Genomic DNA, 6,313 nt, shown 5'->3' with positions numbered 1-6,313 from the left:
TTTCTTCTTCTTTTTAGTTGACTAACTTGGGTCCTACATCCAAAGACTTCCCCTCCACAGTAACGGTGCCTCATCTGAATTCCAGCACCACTCACTCAACCAAGCCACCCTCTAAGATGTCTCAGGTCCATCCATTCAAGGACCATCTAGTCAGTCTGATAGTTCTTGGCACAGTCATGTAAATGTTCAGGATTTCTATCAAATTTGAGGAGATCATGATCAAATTTTTTCATATAAAAATTATAAGATCTCTAATTGAGGAGAGGAGGGAAAATAATGGGAGGGATGAAGGAAAGGAAAAGGGTGGGATGGGATTAAAATCAAATTCCTTGCATGTAGTATTTTGTCAGAATGAACCCAAATGCTATGCATAATTTTAATGCTCTAATAAAATTTTTAAAAAGAATTATAAGATATCAGGGCCATTATAAGACCTCACATTTTCTTGTGTGGTGCCTAGTCATAAATATTACTCTTTGAATTAATGACACATTAATCAATTTGCCATTGATGTCCTCCTGGTGGTCATGTATTGAGTTTATATCTTCACTGATGTTAATAAATTGTGTCAAATCAGCAAGTAATTTAAGCCTTTCTACAATATATTCATTCAATTACCTCATCTTCATTAACTGGTATGTCAAATAATCTAAGAGGTTATTCATTACTTTATTACAAATTTATCTCTTCCTCTTCATGAATTACTGCTTTGATTCGATTTTTTTTTTAAATTTAGGGACTCTGAAGATAGCTTTTCCCCTCTAATAAGATTAAAGAAATGAACTGCCAGCAACACATATACTTACAGCAACACATATACTGTGGCTTCTTCATGTCACTGCACCTGGGGACTATGACATAACGGGTACTAGGAGTGTTCTTGGAAGTTACTCTTCATTCCAGTAATAACTTAATGCCATATGGAAGTGACCATGAACCACAAGAATATATCCTGCTAAATATAAAACAAGTATTCCTAACCACTTTTAGTGGGAGCCCCCAAAATACCTGTAACCACCTAGTGCTGCTCATCTAGGGGAGAAGAATGTCTGGGGATATCTGAGTGGAAAGATAACAGCAGTCTTAGTTGTAGCTAAAATACTTTAATTTTGCAAACTCTACAAAAGTGAAGCATTCTTCTCTGAGTCCTGTTGTGATGTGAACTGATCAATATAATCAATAAGTCATAGACATAGGTTATAGATTATAGGAATAAGGTGAGATGACATAGATAAGCAATAGTAAGACATAAGTTCAGAGATAAGTCTATCAGGAGTAAGCCTAAGTAATAGTAATAAAATCATGTAACTGTAAGACATAGGATTTAGGCCACAGAAAAAAAGATATGGAACAGTGAAAGGTGATAAGTCAGTATGACAGTATAGTTATAGATAAATATACGCTGATAGGTTAATATAGATATAGACAAGGTTAAAGCACTATAGTTGTGAACAATTATACTAGCTTGGTCATGTAGACATAAGGCTTATAGATATCAGTAGTAAAATGATGAGTGAATGAGATAACTACAAGCATCAAATCAGTTACTGGTACTGGGATAGTGGGAATGGAGTCATTGTGGCTGTACGAACAAAAAGTGTGGCCCTAGGGACTCCATCTTAACTGTTCTAGACTTTATCTTAGTTTTTCTGTTACTGCTCCTGTGTAGAGGAAACTGCATGACCCATTTCTGAGAAACAGAAATGAAAGCTATCTTCTTTTTAAAATTTTATTTTTCTGCACTTTGTACCTCACAGAATGTACCCAACTCAGGATATAGTGGTGGTTGTGGTGAACTACATCCTGGGTTTGAGTACAGTCATGGGCCTACATGACTTTGAAATAGATTATCGCCCCCCACTCAGCTGTTTGGACCCGAGACACAGTTAACTAAGTTGTAAGCTAACTGCTTTTTTTAGCTTCTGTAACTTGCTTGCTTGCATGATGCTTAGAAAAGCCCTTAAATTGTAGGTTTTGTCCTTAAATTCTCAAGGCACAGGCCTGGAAATTGCTGTTCTCCCACAGAGCATAGGTCTCTATGGGTGGGTAACAGTCCCTGCCAGGTAAATAAAACTCTCTTTTGTTTGAGTTAGGACTTAAGAGTGTTTTCTGAGGCAGCTCCCCATGACAGTCTTTCTAAGGGACTATGTGAATATACTTCAAGAGTCCCTCCCAGGGTTCTAGGAGGGCCTCATACACAGGAGCACTGTGTATTAGTTTCCTATTGTCACTGTAACAGATTATCACCATTTAATGGCTTAAAATATTGTGTATCTTACAGGTCAGAAGGTCAGAAGCCCATGATCCATTTCTCTGGACTAAAATCCAAGTTCAGCATTGTGCTCCTTCTGGAGGCTCTCAGGAGAACCTGATTCCTTACCTTCTCTTGCTTTTAGAGGCACCTCCATTCCCTGGTTCCTGGATCCTTCCTCCATCTTCAAAGCCAGCAGCATAGCATCTTATGTTCTCTCTGGATTTTGCTTCCATCCTTGTGTCTTCTCTAATTTTGAGTCTCCTGCCTTCTAAGGGGTCTTATGCTTACATTGGATACACTTGGATAATCCAGAACAATCTCCCCATTTTAAAATCTTAATCATCTCTACAAAGCCTTCTTTACCATGCAAGGTAACATTTTTATAGGTTCTGGGGATTAGGAGATAGACATCTTTGAGGGACTTGTTATCCAGCCTATCATAAGGGCCTGGAAGCTTACATTTCATTCTCTTCAAGTAAATCTGCCTTTTTGTCTTCACTATCCTAAGTCTGGTCCAAGTTCTGCTTGCAATGTTTCTAGGGGGGGAGGCACACCTTTAATTGCAGCTTGGATAGGAGTTACAAAGGGAAAGAAGGAAAATACTATCAGGGCAAACAAATTGGGATCTAACTCAGAAGGTAGTGATGTCTTTGAATGTTGACATTAAAGCAAGACTCAAAACATAAGGAGTTCATTGTGTAATGAACAGGAGAAGTGTTCTAAACAGAGGGGACAGTTTGTGTGGCCTGTGATTGGTGACATCAGAGAGTCACGGTGGCCGAGTTGTATCTCTAACATTGAATCCTTGGCATTGCCACAATGACTGGCACATAGCACAATTCAGGAATATTAGCTTAGTAGTTCTCAACCCTGGTGAGACCAAGGCAAAGGACAGATAACTGATTATCAAAGAAATATAAATGAGTAGATAGTACTCCCTATCCATGGCTTGGTTGCTCACAACCTCCAGGGGAAAAGAAGGATAACATTTTCCAATGCAAGCAGTCACCCCCTGGACAGCCCTCTTTCTGCCCTTTTGGTCACTTTTGGTTATGTAGGCAGGCTAAGAGGAGGAGGAGGCGGCATGAGAAGAGAGGAAACCTAAAATCTATAAAAGAGGCAAAACACCCCCACTCCCTTGGGCACCAGCTCTGGACCTCCTCTTCTCTCTCTCTCTCTCTCTCTCTCTCTCTCTCTCTCTCTCTCTCTCTCTCTCTCTCTCTTCCTCCTATCCTTTAATTAAAACTTTTGATCTTGCTTCAGTGTTTCTAGGTGTTTAATCTTCAACATCAGGGGAATGAGGATCTGGTCCTGATTTTCAAGACCATTTTCACTGGCAGCACATTACAATTACCACAGCTTAAAAATACCAGATCCTGGTGAAGACCAATTCAGAATTGTTTAGAAGCAGGGCCCCAGCATCTTTATTCTTACTGATTTTATTATTTTATTTTTTGCATGCTGGGAATCAGACCCAGGACCTCACGCTTGCTAGGTAAGTATTCTACCCACAAGCCATGATCTCCAGCCCGACATCCATATTTTTAAAAGCTACTCAGGAAATTCTAATGTGCATCCAGGGCTGGGTGGAGAACCATTGTATTAGATACAACTGAGTAAATGAATGAAGGAAATAAAACATTTGCCCAGGGTTGGATTTTCACTTGGGAAATTTCCTTCTTCTCAGGGAAAAAGAAAGCTTTTGGCTTTACTGGATGCGGGCTTCGGTGCAGTCTTAGAAAATGCAGAGGACTCTCAGAAACATAATTGAACACTTATCAGGAGAGGCTCAAAGCGATCTAGGAACCCTCCCAGCATAACTAGTTGTCTTTTCAGAAAAGAGATGTGGTCAGAAAGGGGAGGGGTTTTAAAAACACATTGTACCTGCAAAGGAAGGGGCACTTCTTGCTGGTTTTGAGTTTTGCTCCCATGTTCCAAAAGTGCATTTTGTTTGTAATACTGAGGAATATCCAGGAGGGGGAGACAGGTTCCAGAAAAGTGCAGCTTCTGCAGGTCTCCCTCGTGCCTCCAAGCTGGCTCCATCAGGTGTTTTAGCACAGTTCTCAGGCACTGCCACAGAATGAGAAAGCCCCGGGCTATGAGCTAAGTGGTACTTATTTGTCTATGCCGGAGTTAGATTGATTTCAGCTCCATAGTAGTTTTAAACATTTAAATCATGGGGTCCCGGGGCTGGGGGTGGGGATTGGCTCGGGAAGAGGCATGCCTGGGTGCCAGTCTTCAACATTGTCTTTGCAAAACAGTTTGAGGAAAATTTTGAAGCCTGGAAGAATGATCTAGTTATACAACTAGCATAACTAGAAAGTGTTCAAGCAAAACTTTCAGAGGGGAGCTCTCTCCCTTTGTTAATTGCAAAGTAAACTACAGTTAACAGCTAGAACTCTGGAAAGCAGGAAAAAGCCTGACTTCTTGCTGCAACCCCTCGTTTGGTGTTTTTCTTCAGGTACCCACATATGCCAGAACCACGCAGAGTTTCACAGGTACATGAAATAATGCATTTGAATGGAACATATGCAGTCCCTCGCCCCAGTTAACCTTCCCTTCCCAAAGTTAAGTATCGGATTCCTATTTGCAAAAGTTTAAGCAAATACTATGCAAATCCCTACTGCTTCTGGGAGTCCTCAATCTAGTGTGTAGTAGTGGTCAACAAGGCCTGTAGTCAAGAAGAGCTAGAAGTGAAGTAGAGGGGGTCAGTCTCTCTACATCTGCATGTCACTCTATCTAATTGTGAAAAGACCTTCAGAGAGTAATGGCCCTGTATGAAAATGTCTCCCAATTTTCATGCAAAGTCCTCTTTGTATCAATTCTAAACTGGAACCATTCAGGAAAGGAGATTCTTAGTTCCCCAAGTAGCCAAATGGACCAAAAAGAGTAGAACAAACAGGACTCGGTACATATCCTTACAACTAAGTGTGCAGTGGAGGAAACTGAGGGCTAATTCAGGGGACTTACCTAAAGTCACATGGAAAACTAGAGGCAGAAGGAAGCACAGAATTCAGTTTAGGAGGATAATATGGCCCTCCCACTTCACTAAGTTGTGGAACTTAGGTACTTTTAAGTATTGTAAGCAGAAACTGTAGAAAATTTTCATGCATCACTTCTGAGTTCCCTTGTGCGTTAAGAGTCTAATCAGTCTGCAGACCTTCTTCACTTCTCAAGCACTAGACTGCCTTGACTCTGTAATCTCTGGGCCCCTAAATTCCAGAGGCTCTTTGGTAAGGAGCAATGCCTGTGGCCAGCAGGTCTCAAAATCACTGGACAATGAGATATGAACTATTAGGCATTTAAAAGTAGAATTTTGACTGGATTGCAGCATATGTGAGAACTGGGATTCTGAAACTCCTAAGAAATCATCTCCCAAAGGCTATATCATCAAAAACGTCAGTAAAAGCTCTCCTGAGTGTATAAGAAAATGATGATGTCAGACGCTCAGTCATTTATTTTATTCTACAAAACATGCCGCAGAAATTCTCAAAGTCAGTAGCCTTATAAATGTTCTCAGAGGCAGGCAAGCAAGGGCAACAGAAAATCAGATCAAAAAAGCTCCTAGTTCAGTTTACTCTTGCCTTTTCTCCATTTTTTTTTTCTGGCCCCATTTCCTTTCTAACCCTTTAATAAGCCCCCTCCTTAGAGACAGAACTAGTTAGGGCTTGTTATATCTGGGCACTGGAAAAGCTGAGGGTTCACGCTGGTCCTCAAAAGCCTGGGGATGTCTGCTTAGACCAGATAATGAGCAGCTTAGAAGATTCCAGTCATCCTGTGTGTTGTTAAGTGCTTACTTCAACCCTCACATGGAGCTTAGCTCACCCCAGGGACTCAAACCGAACTGAAAATTTAGGCTTAGAGGGATCTGAACTCTCCTCTTAATCTCAAAACAAACTCCTGGTGATTACTCAGACAGAAGCAAAGCACATTTCTTTCTCAGGTTAAACCTTGCCTATTCTGTTTTGCTTCTCTCAGAATCCTGATCCAACACTTTCATTTCTACCTTACAAAATTCTAGTACCAATGTCAGGGTAAAGCCTGAGGATGTTCTACTCT

This window comes from Ictidomys tridecemlineatus, chromosome 7 (assembly GCF_052094955.1).
Source record: "Ictidomys tridecemlineatus isolate mIctTri1 chromosome 7, mIctTri1.hap1, whole genome shotgun sequence".
In the NCBI taxonomy this organism is placed as follows: domain Eukaryota; kingdom Metazoa; phylum Chordata; class Mammalia; order Rodentia; family Sciuridae; genus Ictidomys; species Ictidomys tridecemlineatus.
This window is presented reverse-complemented; position numbering follows the sequence as displayed.